The sequence below is a fragment of the Erpetoichthys calabaricus genome, chromosome 1 (assembly GCF_900747795.2).
Source record: "Erpetoichthys calabaricus chromosome 1, fErpCal1.3, whole genome shotgun sequence".
NCBI lineage: Eukaryota > Metazoa > Chordata > Cladistia > Polypteriformes > Polypteridae > Erpetoichthys > Erpetoichthys calabaricus.
In genome coordinates, this window is record NC_041394.2 from 3,167,093 (window position 1) to 3,179,695 (window position 12,603).

At 40.8% G+C, this 12,603-nt stretch overlaps 2 long non-coding RNA genes across 2 annotated transcripts in view; one reads left to right on the forward strand and one right to left on the reverse strand.

The window, feature by feature from the left end:
* Positions 1-12,603, reverse strand: part of LOC127529770 (uncharacterized) — a 703,801-nt gene that overhangs the window by 443,930 nt on the left and 247,268 nt on the right. The window lies entirely within an intron of this gene.
* LOC127529769 (uncharacterized) overlaps positions 1-12,603 on the forward strand; it is a 669,280-nt gene that overhangs the window by 438,067 nt on the left and 218,610 nt on the right. The gene's annotated exons all lie outside the window — the stretch shown is intronic.

Sequence of the window (12,603 nt, forward strand, 5' to 3'; positions counted from 1 at the left end):
ATAGATAGATAGATAGATAGATAGATAGATACTTTATTAATCCCAAGGGGAAATTCTCATCTTACCTGAAGAAGGGGCTTAAGTTTCGTTGAAAGCTTGCATATTGTAATCTTTTTAGTTAGCCAATAAAAGAGGTCATTTTGCTTAACTTCTCACTACATTCATAGTGGCTAACATGGCACAACACCCCAGTACTACACATATACCTTTTTTAAAAACACAGAAGGTTAGAATTGAACTGGTCAGGAGACTGAGTGAGGAGTCTGAGTGTCTGGGCTGGCAAGTGTGCTGATAAAAACCAACATCCAGGCCTTTAATGACTTCTTAGGCACGGCCATCAGCAGTGTGTCTGTCTGCGGAGAGAGTGTCGACCACAATGAGAGGTTTACTTACCTCGGCTGAGCCCTGGATTGCATGAGTCCAGTCATGATGCCCAGTCTATGGCAGACATTGTTCATGTTATTTTGAGTGAGTTTGTCTTCTATTTTAACTTCGTAAACTTTCTTTCTTTCACTCGTCTTTTTCTTAAGCACTCACTCTGTATCCTTATTTTATGTATGTATTAATTTTTTTGTTTGTTTGTTTGTTTATTTATAAAGCACTTTAAAAACAACATCAAGGCTGACCAAAGTGCCGTACAATAAAACACAACATATAAGACATACAATAACCAAAGGGTAAAAGAAACAGAAACACATAAGAGCTGAAGAAATTCATAATAAAAAAGTACATGGACAGTCAACATCTCGCATTGGGTCAAAGGCCAGGGAGTAAAAGTGTGTATTTAAATAAGATTTAAAGACAGCAAGTGAAGGAGCCTGCCTAACGTGCAATGGCAAAGCTTCTTTGTCACCAGATTTGAATGCTCTCTTTTTCTCCAATGGTTTGTTTATTTAAGGATTTGCACTGCTCTTATTTATTAGGCCCTGATTTGAATAAACTGCATTAGCACTTATAGCACCTCTCTGTCTTCTTTGTGTCCTCATGGCACTTGTCCATCCTGGTCATGATTATCAATGCTCTGGAAAATAGTTGATGGCAAGGCTGCAGGTGCCTGGGGCATCACAATTGCATATCAAGATTTGATCTTCATTTAAACAGTATCCTAGTATAAGGGTGCAATTATTTATTGAATACAAAATGAACAGATATGCCAGTTCCTTTTGCAAAAAAGATAATTATTAATTAGCTGATATTACCCCCTGTCACGATGACGACATGGACCGGCAGAATATTTTTTCCACTCCTGTGTGCAGAATTCTTTCAGCTGTGTGATGTTTGAGGGGTGCCTTGAATGCACAGCCCATTTCAAATACCCCCCCCCCCCCCAAAGTATCTCATTGGGACTTAAATCTGGACTTTTATTACAGAACCCTCCAATTTGATTCTTCTTAGCCATTCTTTAATATATTTATTGGTATCTTAGGGGCAAATTTCATGTTTTCTTGTGTAAACATGACTAAATAAAGAAACCTTAAACCTTATTGTCATGTTGCAAAGTCCACCCTTTGGTCCACTTTCAATCTTCTGACAGATGGTCTCACATTATCCTCAGGCACTCTCTTGTACAATGAAGAGTGGATTCTATGATGGTGAGCTCTCCTGGTCCTGATGTAACAAAGTAACCCCCAATCCAGAACATTCCCACCACCATTGTTCAGAATTGGTATTGGGTTCTGTGGAAGAATAATTTTAGGGTAACATAGCTTTTACCTTAAAGCAGTGTTTCCCCAACTTCGATCCTGTGGCCCCCCTGTGGCTGCAGGTTTCTGTTCCAACCAGCTTCTGGTTTTAATTGGACTCCTGGGCTAATTAAGTGATGTGTTATTTCCCAAGTTCTGTGTTTTGGGAACAAAATAGAAAGTAGAAAAGTAAGTTTGGTAAAAAAAAAAATATATATATATATATTGTCACGCACGAGAGCATGGGGAGCAGCTTAAGGACCCGACGCGTACCACAAAACCTCGTGCCAGGGGACAACGACGTGGTACTAATCTCTCTTTCTTTGTTCCCTCAGGAAGAATGAAGCAGCACCACCATGAATACACGCGGACTCACTAAATCACAAGATACTTCCGGGTTCCCTTCATTTCCCCCAGGTCCCCATGCACCCATGTGTGACATGACCCCCCCTAAATTGTCCAACTGTTAGTTGACTGTTGTTGATTGTCATATGTGCAAACTGACCGTGAATTCACAAAACTGTGTTACAGTATACGGGGACGGAAACCCCAAACCTTTATCTTTTCTTGTGTGCTTCTTTTACAATATCCATCCATCCATCCATTTTCCAACCCGCTGAATCCGAACACAGGGTCACGGGGGTCTGCTGGAGCCAATCCCAGCCAACACAGGGCACAAGGCAGGAAACAATCCTGGGCAGGGTGCCAACCCACCGCAGGACACACACAAACACACCCACACACCAAGCACACACTAGGGCCAATTTAGAATCGCCAATCCACCTAACCTGCATGTCTTTGGACTGTGGGAGGAAACCGGAGCGCCCGGAGGAAACCCACGCAGACACGGGGAGGACATGCAAACTCCACGCAGGGAGGACCCGGGAATCGAACCCAGGTCCCCAGATCTCCCAACTGCGAGGCAGCAGCGCTACCCACTGCGCCACCGTGCCGCCCTCTTTTACAATATATATATTAAAATGTACTAAGCAGTTATATGGGAATAATGTATTTTTTTCTTTTTACCAATATTTTCATCTTGGTTTTCATTCTATCTATTCTGTTTATTCTATTCATTATCTTTTCTAGGTGTTCTAATTGTTTAATTAATCCATTATTTACTAATTAGTGGATCTGATTCTAAAGATTTGCAGCCTTTGATTATTCAGTATTGTTTGCCATTGTGTCTGCTCTGCTCATTTTTAATTATCATGAATAAGATACAATGAAGGGGAAAAACTGCACAGAGAAAGGGCAAAATATAATGAAATCAACAAAAGAGAGTTAAGCATTTAAATCTATAGCAAAAGCAGAAATATTTCTAAATGTCTTATAAATGTTAAAATCATGCTGCTGTACTTTTCTGAATGTAGAATAAAAAAAAATAATACCAGCTAAATAAATGAGATGAGTGCTATCAGGTGTTGTCACTGATTAGGAATCTGGTTGGAACAAAAACCTGCAGTCACAGGGGGGCACACAGGACCGAGGTTGGGAAACACTGGTTTAAAGAAATAGCATAAAGGGTTAATAAATGTCAGAAATCTTTGCAGGCACATCTGGAGCGGTGCGTATGCACAAAAATGTTGCATAAGAACGTTTCCATTTTCAAATCACGATGTATAAAACCTAAACTTGGAGTAAAGCTACACACATTTCCATGGTAGCTCATATCCTGGCGTACGCAAGTTCTGCGCTCGGTTTTGCAGACTGGCGGCACCCAGCATCAAAGCAGTGCTACTGTTCCTGTGTGGTTACCCTTTCTTTTTTAGATCCACATCCCTGACGCGGCTTTATAAATACATTGAAATTAACCACATATTGTTTATTAGTTGAATGCATCTGATTTTAATTAACCTGTAACAATATAATGGTCCACAGAATGGCCAGACTATTCTAAATGCCAAGCTTGAAGTTGTGTTGTGAAAGGAACAACGATACTCCTGTTGGAAAAATCAGTACATTGTTACCTCTTTTTGGTTATTTCTCTAAACTTTTTGTACCCGTGTCCTTCAGTTCTGGCACACAAGACAGCAAAAACTAAAAATCTCTGTGCACTAAATTAATCATGACATTTCCATGTGCTTTGGTGTATGACATCTCACTGAAGATTCTTCATATAAATGATGAATTGCTTTGAGAGCCAAGTGCTGGAACACATTAAAAAAGAATATTCCAGATATGTCCTGATCACCTCCAGTCTGTGCAGCATCTCCACAGACGATGCCATATCCGTTGCCCTTCACACCGTCTGAATAATGTGGTCCTGTTTATAGATAAGACCCCCGCTTGTTTTCTCACTCCACCCTTCTGACAAGCGGTACGGGACCATTAGCATTCACGTAAAGTACAGTGCCATCACAAAGCTGTCAGGCCTCTTCATGTTTTACACATTTTATTATGTTGCAGCCTTAGGCAAAAATTACTTTTTCCCCACAATGACAAAGTGAAAACAGCATTTTAGGACTTTTTGCAAATGTATTAAATAAAAAGAAAAATCTGAACCATCACTTTGACACAAGTATTCAGAACCTTTACTTCATTGAAGCCCCTTCAGCAGCGATTCCATTCGGGAGTCTTCTTGGGTTTGACATGCAAAGTTTTGCACACCTGGATTTGGGTTTTTTTTCTGCCATTCTTCTCTGTAGATCCTCTCATACTCCGTCAAGTGTGTCAATGTACTTTTGATGATGCGGGTCGGCTCCATGCTCCCTCGTCCATTTTAAGGGAGCCTCTTGAACCCGACACTGTTGATACTCATGACCAGGATGAGCTGAACAGATGAGGACAAACACACCAAGCAAGGGGGTATGGTGAAACGTGCTAAAACAAATCAAAACAAGTGTCCAAACAGTGTAGTGCTCCAAAAATTGTCAATTAATGAATAATCACATAAAACATAAATTGGTGGAGGTTAAAATGATTAAATAAAGAATCAAGAAAAATGAGGTTAAAACAACTGGCAGGAAACTGTCTTTAAAAACCATGAGCCCTTGTGCAGTCCTTAAAAACAGACATCTCCTTGACTAAACCCAACACGGGACACCAAGGATGCACCTAATTGGCAAACGAGTCCACCTTCAGTGCTGCTTCTAGGCTCGGACCCCTTGTAGCCCTCTCTGGCTCCAGGAAGGGTACCCAATCAAGCTTCCAACTCCGACTACCAGGCTTGCTTCCTTGTGGTCCATGGCACCACCCTCAGAACGCTTCTCTCAGCTCCCCTGCAGCCATGCTGCCCCTCTCTGGCGAGTCGCTATGACTGGGCAGCGCTTCGGCCACTCCACTTCTCAGGTCACTCAGCTGGAGTGGCCATTTCTGTCTGCCTTCTCTGCCCTTCATCTGCTCACTTGCACCAGATCTCTCCCTCGCTCCGGCCTTTTTCCTTTTGATTCCTGTGATCCCCTGTTCTCCCTTCTCTATTGCTCTCACCCTTCCCTTTCAATGCAAGGACGTGGCACAGTTGTGGCAATCAGCAGTTCCCGGTGCCAATTAGGGTCACGGGCGATCCTGCACCTGTGCACTAAGTGCAGGCCCATCTGCTCCTGCATTGCGGATGGGAATCACTCTCGCCATGCTACCACACCCCCTCATCCTGAAGACATGAGTCTGGCAATCATTTATTTAAAACTATGCCAACCAGCCACTGACCTCACTTTACCACAGTACCTTAGATCAGGGGTGGCCAACCAGTCAGAGACCAACAGCCACATTTTTTACTGTGTTACCGCAAAGAGCCACATCATACACATGGGCACACATGAACATCACCCATCCCTTCCTCACACACACACACACACACGCACCTCTGCTCAGCCAGATTTATTGTAAATGTCACACACCAACATGATAATGACAGAAATTGACTCCTACAGCACTAAAACCACAGGCCAGTCATTTTCAACAATGAACATTGTGTGCACTGTCTCACACACACAAACTCTCACTTCAACCAAGTCCACAAACAAAAATATAATAATTTACAATAGCGTTTTTCTTTTACTATGCATGTTGCTTAGTGGGACTTCTGGCATTCCTTGCCTTGAACAATCCTCTTCTAATCTGGCTTGTATTCCGTTGTTGCCACTCGAAGCAATTCTTTCACATGGGTGTCAGTCAGAACAGATCGATGCTTTGATTTCACGTGTTTCAGGGTAGAAAACACAGACTCGCAGACGTATGTTGACCCAAACATTGACAGTATCTTAAGCGCTGCCCGTTTGACATTGGGGTATTTTTCCATTGGCACACTTTTCCAGAACTCAATGGTCCCTTCCCTTAAAGCAGGTTTCAGTTGGTCCTCCTCACAAAGATCGATCATCTCCAACTCAGCCGCAGCCTCATCTGTAACTAGCGGGGCTTTCAAACAGTCAGTTTCCGCATTAAATGGGTTGACGGGGAACGTAATCTGTGGCCTTTTCAGTTGTTGATCACGGAACCTGGTCACAAAGCTTTCGTGCAGGTTTTCAACCAGTGTTGCATATCTGGCTCTTTGCTTATTCAGGGCGGCGGTGGTGACTTTTAGAAGAGTGGGAAAATGCGTTAAATCTCCCTTTTGAATATGCGCCTTGCACAGCTTCAGTTTGTTGACAAACACAAACACACTTTGCACCAGGTCAGGCAGCATTTTTAACTTACCCTGCAGGGTCAGGTTCAGTCTGTCCAATTGATACAGCATGTCGACCAAAAGGGCCAGATCCATAATCCACTTGAGGTCAGAGAGCTCGGGATAGTCCTTGTCCTTCTCTTCCATTAACAGTTTCACGGCATCCAAAAGCTCAAAGAAGCGAGAGAGTACTTGGCCTTTGACAGCCACCTCACAGTCAAATGCAGTGGCAGGTCACCAGGAAGCCCTTGGTCCAGCTCAGCGATGAGATTCTTGAAATGCCTGTGGTTAAGTGCATGTGTATGGATGTAGTTGATGATTTCAATCACAGGCTTCATGACGTTGTCTAAATTCAATAATTTAGACACAAATTGCTCCCTGTGGACGATGCAGTGGAAATTCCAAAACTCTGGAAATGTTTGGTCAGCTTTGCACAGCCCCACAAGCCCATTCACAGATCCAATCATGGCTGGCACTCCATCCATGGCTATTGCAGTTAGTTTCGGTATGGGCAGATTTGCTTTCGCAAATACAGCCATCATTGTTTCTTTCACATCTATGCCACGGGTTCTGTCTTTTAATGGCACAATATCGAGGAGTTCTTCTTTGATCATACAATCGTTTGACACAGACCATGCAAATATTGCCAACTGAGGCTTGTCTTGTATGTCACAACTCTCATCCAATGCGACACTAAAATACTCACATGCTTGAAGGTCAGAGTGCAACTGTGATTCAATAGCCGTGTTAATGTCCGATATTCTTTGTTCAACAGTGTGGCAGGACAGTTGGATGTCTGATGCCATGCGTTTTAGTTTGTCGTTTTCAGGAGACAAGATTTCAACAACGTCACTGACGCATTTTTTTAACGAACTCCCCTTCATTGTATGGCTTTTTAGCCCATGCAATGTTCCAAGCCAGTTGATACGATGCGAGCGTTACGGTCTCTGAGCGCTTCATAAATTTTCGGAAAAACTGTATCTGCTTTTCTGCCTGAGTTTTCAAAGTGACCAACTCGTGCTTGCGAAGTTCAGACCCTTTTGGAAATTCCTGGTCGATGTTAGCATGGAGTGAGCTGAAGTGGCGCTGAAGATTTGAAGCTTTGAAATGTGCTAATGACGCCTGACATATAAGGCAGAATGACTTGCCATTGCGTTCAACAAAAAATATAAACTCTCCCACTCTGTTAAAAACGTCCTGTGTTCATTTTCATATTTTCGTCTTGCTGTGCATTTTTTCCCTGCCATTTTGAGAGCGAACTTGACACAAATTGTTACTTAATGATCTTCCCCCTGCTAGGAAACTCTGCTGTATTTTCATCTCACGCACATGCACATTTGGCGAAAATACCGTATTGAACTCAAGCGAAGCGAACACGAACATTAAAAAAAAAATACAAACACAAATTTCAAATATGAACGTAAGAGCCGCATGACACCAGGCAGAGAGCCGCATGCGGCTTGGGAGCCGCGGGTTGGCCACTCCTGCACTAGAGGGCTCCACTAGCAAAGTTGTTATATAAAGTGTGAGGCTTTTCATTCCTTCCATGACAAGCCTATAACTGTAAAATAAAAGCACAAATGTGTCTGGATATTCAATTAAAACAAATAAATGTAAAATAAAAACTTGTGGTACATAAAGAAAATGTAAACTACAAAGTGTGCCACACACACACACACAATTCTGAGACTTATCTTCACAAGAGAAGTTTTCCTTTTCCAGTTGTCGACTCTTTGCATTTCTCCTCGCTTCAGAGCCTTTTTCTTTGGCGTCTCGTATTGCTGATGTTTTAGCCATTAGGTAGGACACAACAATCGGCTGCCCCACCTGCTAATTTTAAATCAATTTCAAAATGAGGGGGTTGATTAGGTAATCAATGCTAATTTTAAGGTTTAGTAAACAACATTCCAGTCAGTGGTGCCGTGGGCAGAAACAATATTTCAATTTTCTGCTTTCATTTTTTTCTTGCAAACTCTTGTGTGTTTTGTGAAGTATTGATCCTTGAGTCCTCATTGCAAAGTTCAAGTCTCAGAACCTGGGGGACTGAATCAGAAATCAGTGCATCCAAAAAAAAAAAAAAGAAAGAAAGCAACACAATAAGAAGTAAAACAATAATTTAGCAAATTATTGGAGGAAATAATAAAAGGGAATTCACAACCAGTTTTTTTACATGATTTAGAACATAAGAACATAAGAAATTTGACAAACGAGGGAGACCATTTAGTCCACGAAGTTTGTTGGTTTAGCTAATAGCCAAGCTGTCCCAATGACTCATTCAGATTCTTCTTACAGGTTTTCAAAATGCAGCAGGGAGGCATCTCAACATATTTCATGGCAGATAAGCTTCCCTGTGTAGGAACAATGGGGTTTGAATGGATCAGCAACAAATAATTTATTAATATTATCTGATTTTTGTAAAAAAAAAAAAGAAAAAGGTACATAAAGCAGCATTGGTGGTTAGCATTGCTTGAGAGTCCTCAGTTGTAATCCCAGGCAATCAGTGTCTGAGTGGAGTTTGCATGTTCTCCCCGTGTCCCTTGTGCTTTGGTTTTAGGTTCATTTAGCAGCTGTAAATTGTTTCCCTGGTAGTGGTTGTGACGGTGCGGGTCCTGCTCCATTCTCCCTCTTCCAGTTTTGGGTGCCTCTTGAACCCAACACCGTCAGTAATGTAACCGGATGAGCTGGCAGATGATGACAAATCACACTGGGAGCAAGGGGATGGTGCAAAAGAGTCCCATGCTTTTGTTATTAACAAAAATCGAAGCAAATGTTTCCCGATAAAGTGCAGTGTACAAAAACAGGCCATTAATAAATCATCCTTCAAAAACAGGTGAAAAGTGGATCTTAAACTTCAAAATAAATAAATCCTAATCCTAATCCTATCCCAAAATGAGATTAAAATACTGGCTGGAAGATGTCCTTTTAACTGGCGGCTCCCCTGCTTCTCCCATACGGGCCTTGCAACAGGGGAGTTGTCATATCTGCATGTGCAAATGACTCTGAACTGGTCCGGTTGCCTTCCGTCCACCTGGCTATGTGCAGCTCAACCACCAAACCGAGACTCGTGTCCCCAGTGCGCTCACGCTGGGGCTCTCCCTCCCAAGCTTTCTCGACTCCCACTGCCTTCTCGGTCTTACGCGGCGAGTCGTCCTTACTCTCGGTCATTCCTGCTCCTCTGAAATGCTCAGCAGCAGTGACCTAATCCATCTGCCCAGAGTGTCGGCCAAACATTCTTTCCACGTGTTCTCCTACCAGCTGCCTGCGTTTAGCCTGCTCTCTCTCGCTCGTTCACTCCCACACCAACAAGCTAACCAGGAGGTCCACTTATATGAGCAGTCTGACCCAGTACTATAGAATTTTAATCAATGTTTTTAATCAATACATGATATCATTTTACAATTTAATACAAGTATATACTTTCATGATGTTATAACAATGAATTATTAAACATAAGGATAACAGTTGAATGTAACTAAAAGGATAACTAAATTTTGTTTCAAGCCTGGGCATGTGAGGCTTTTGCATCAATTAAGAGGAGCCACCAAGAAAGTTGCTACCATTAAAATGAAGCAGATGAGTAACAAGCACCCCTCCAGAAAGTGGCAATAAAACTAATGGGAAAGCCCAAAGGGTCCGCAGATCACCCTATTTACAAGGCAATATTCAGATTAATGGGAGAGTCAAAAGGAGTCAGAAAATACTGGCAGCATTCGTTGATTGCATGAAGCTCTGCATATTATGCGCATTAAGAGTCAGATGATGTGATGTATGACATGAGGTAAGAATGTAACAGAAAAGATTAAAGGCAGATGGATTGTTTTACTGATTGTTCACCCCATGGACTGAGACATTTGTGCATACCTGTGTACAAACAAAGAATTGTTCTGCATTTCCATTGGGTCTCTCAGAAGAAACATCTTTGAAAACAGAGGAAAGTTTTTTCCACAACAGGACTCACTGGTGAGAGTGTCAGTAATGCTGGGAAAATTGGAGGCCAGTGGTGTCCACTTCTTCCATAATGTCCTGTTCTTGGGAAATCTTTGGTCACCACAGTGTGCATGGAGATGCTAATGGAGTTTCAAGGCTAACAAAGTATACTTGATGTCCTCCTTCCACCATGTCCACTATAACAGACACATTAATGAAGGGTCGATATTTCCTTTCTATTATATCATTACATCTATATTGTCTATGCAATTTTGGCAGTTGCACTTACAAAAGAGCTTGAACTTTGTTTTGTAATGTTTTACAATATGACTTCATTTTTGTAGCTGCTGCTGGAGTAAGTGAATGTCCCATTTGGGATCTATAAAATAAACTCAATTCAATTCCATTCCATTTATTTTTAGATAGCTCTCTGTAACTGAGTACAGACTCGGAGCGCTGGAACATGTTTACAAGTAAAAGACACAATACAGACTGGATAGACAACATGAAATACACGCTTAAAGGTGCACCTATCTATCTATCTATCTATCTATCTATCTATCTATCTATCTATCTATCTATCTATCTATCTATCTATCTATCTATCTATCTATCTATCTATCTATCTATTGTAAAAGTTGAATTTGAACCCTTGTTTGATGTGCACCTAGCATGTGCTGAGTCTCATATTCTTCTGAGCTTATGCTTAAAGGCTGAAAGTGTTATTTTGATATTCACTATGATAAAGGTTTGAATTATTAAAGAAAAGGCATTTTAAGTAACTTTAAAGCTATAAAAGAAAAGCAAGCCTTGGTACAAGAAAAAAAGTAATCTTTTAAAGTGTAGTGGTTGCTCTGTTGTTAAGCTCAGGCTAATTTTCCTGATGATGAACAAAAAAAGGAAACATATGGTTCGGAACAAAAATGAACAAAAAGTCACGTACTCCTAAAGTTAACAGGATTGTCAATCAGCCTAGTGGACAGGATTAATTGTGGTTATTTAAAGTATCAACATGTGTCATGTCCTGTTAGCAACCAGATGTAACCAATCATGTTAAAAGATTTCTGATTATGCAATCAATTTCTTGGAATTGTGATCTAATCAATGAAGCGTATAAATAGAGCTAGACATGCACCCCTCCTTTGTAACACTTGCTAATAAGGCGCTTTTCTCTCCTGTAAGGGTTGCCTCTTACAAGACTTAGATAATAAAGAAAGATGATCGATGCTTTCTCCTGTCTGTGTTTTTTGCCTGAATCCAGACCAGTGGAGGTGCCAGTACATTTCTTCCACACTATCTATCTATCTATCTATCTATCTATCTATCTATCTATCTATCTATCTATCTATCTATCTATCTATCTATCTATCTATCTATCTATCTATCTATCTATCTATCATCAGAAGCACGACAAAGAGCCACACAAAAAAAATGGTTTGGGGCAGACTCCCATATATTGTTCCTTGCTGCAAATGGATAGATTGAAGGTACAGATTTGTACAGGTTGGAGTCCAAATCTGAACTGATTTTCTGGTACAAAGATGGCGGCTTTAAGAGAGACCGGAGGAAGTAACATAAATAGTGGAGCCGGAACTGGAAATGACATCATCAGTTATGCAGTGCCTTTCATATCTATCTGTCTATTTCTCTATCTATGATATTTAAAGAGGTGTAGAGAAGTGGAGAGGATTTCTAGTGTTGCAATAGGAGCTTTTTGTTTTTAACATTATAATGCTCAAATATTAAATACTTAAAATTTGTTTATTGTTGTGATTCAGATTGTTAAGGTAATTTTCTTATAGAATTTTTGATGAATTAGGCAATCATTCCGGAGTACTTCAAACAATAACATTTATTTATATAGCACATTTTCATGCAAAAAAATGTAGCTCAAAGTGCCTTACATAATGAAGAAAAGAAAAATAAAAGACAAAGTAAGAAATTAAAATAAGACAGCACTAATTAACATAGAATAAGAGTAAGGTCCGATGGCCAGGGAGGACAGAAAAAACAAAAAAAAACTCCAGATGGCTGGAGAAAAAAATAAAATCTGCAGGGGGTCCAGGCCACGAGACCACCCAGCCCCTCTGGGCATTCTACCTAACATAAATGAAATAGTCCTCTTTGTATTTAGGGTTCTCACGGAAGGACTTGATGATGATGGTCATGATGGTCTGGCTTTTAATCCATCAATGTTAGAACATCATGCCACCACCACAAAGAAACCAGAAAAAGAAACAGAAGAGAGAGTAGTGGTTAGTACGGATTTTAGAGCCACCATGAATAGTTATTATAATGAATTGAATATACAGAGTATCAGGATTAAATTAAAGTGAAATTATGAGAAAGCCATGTTAAAGTAATGTGTTTTCAGCAGTTTTTTAAATTGCT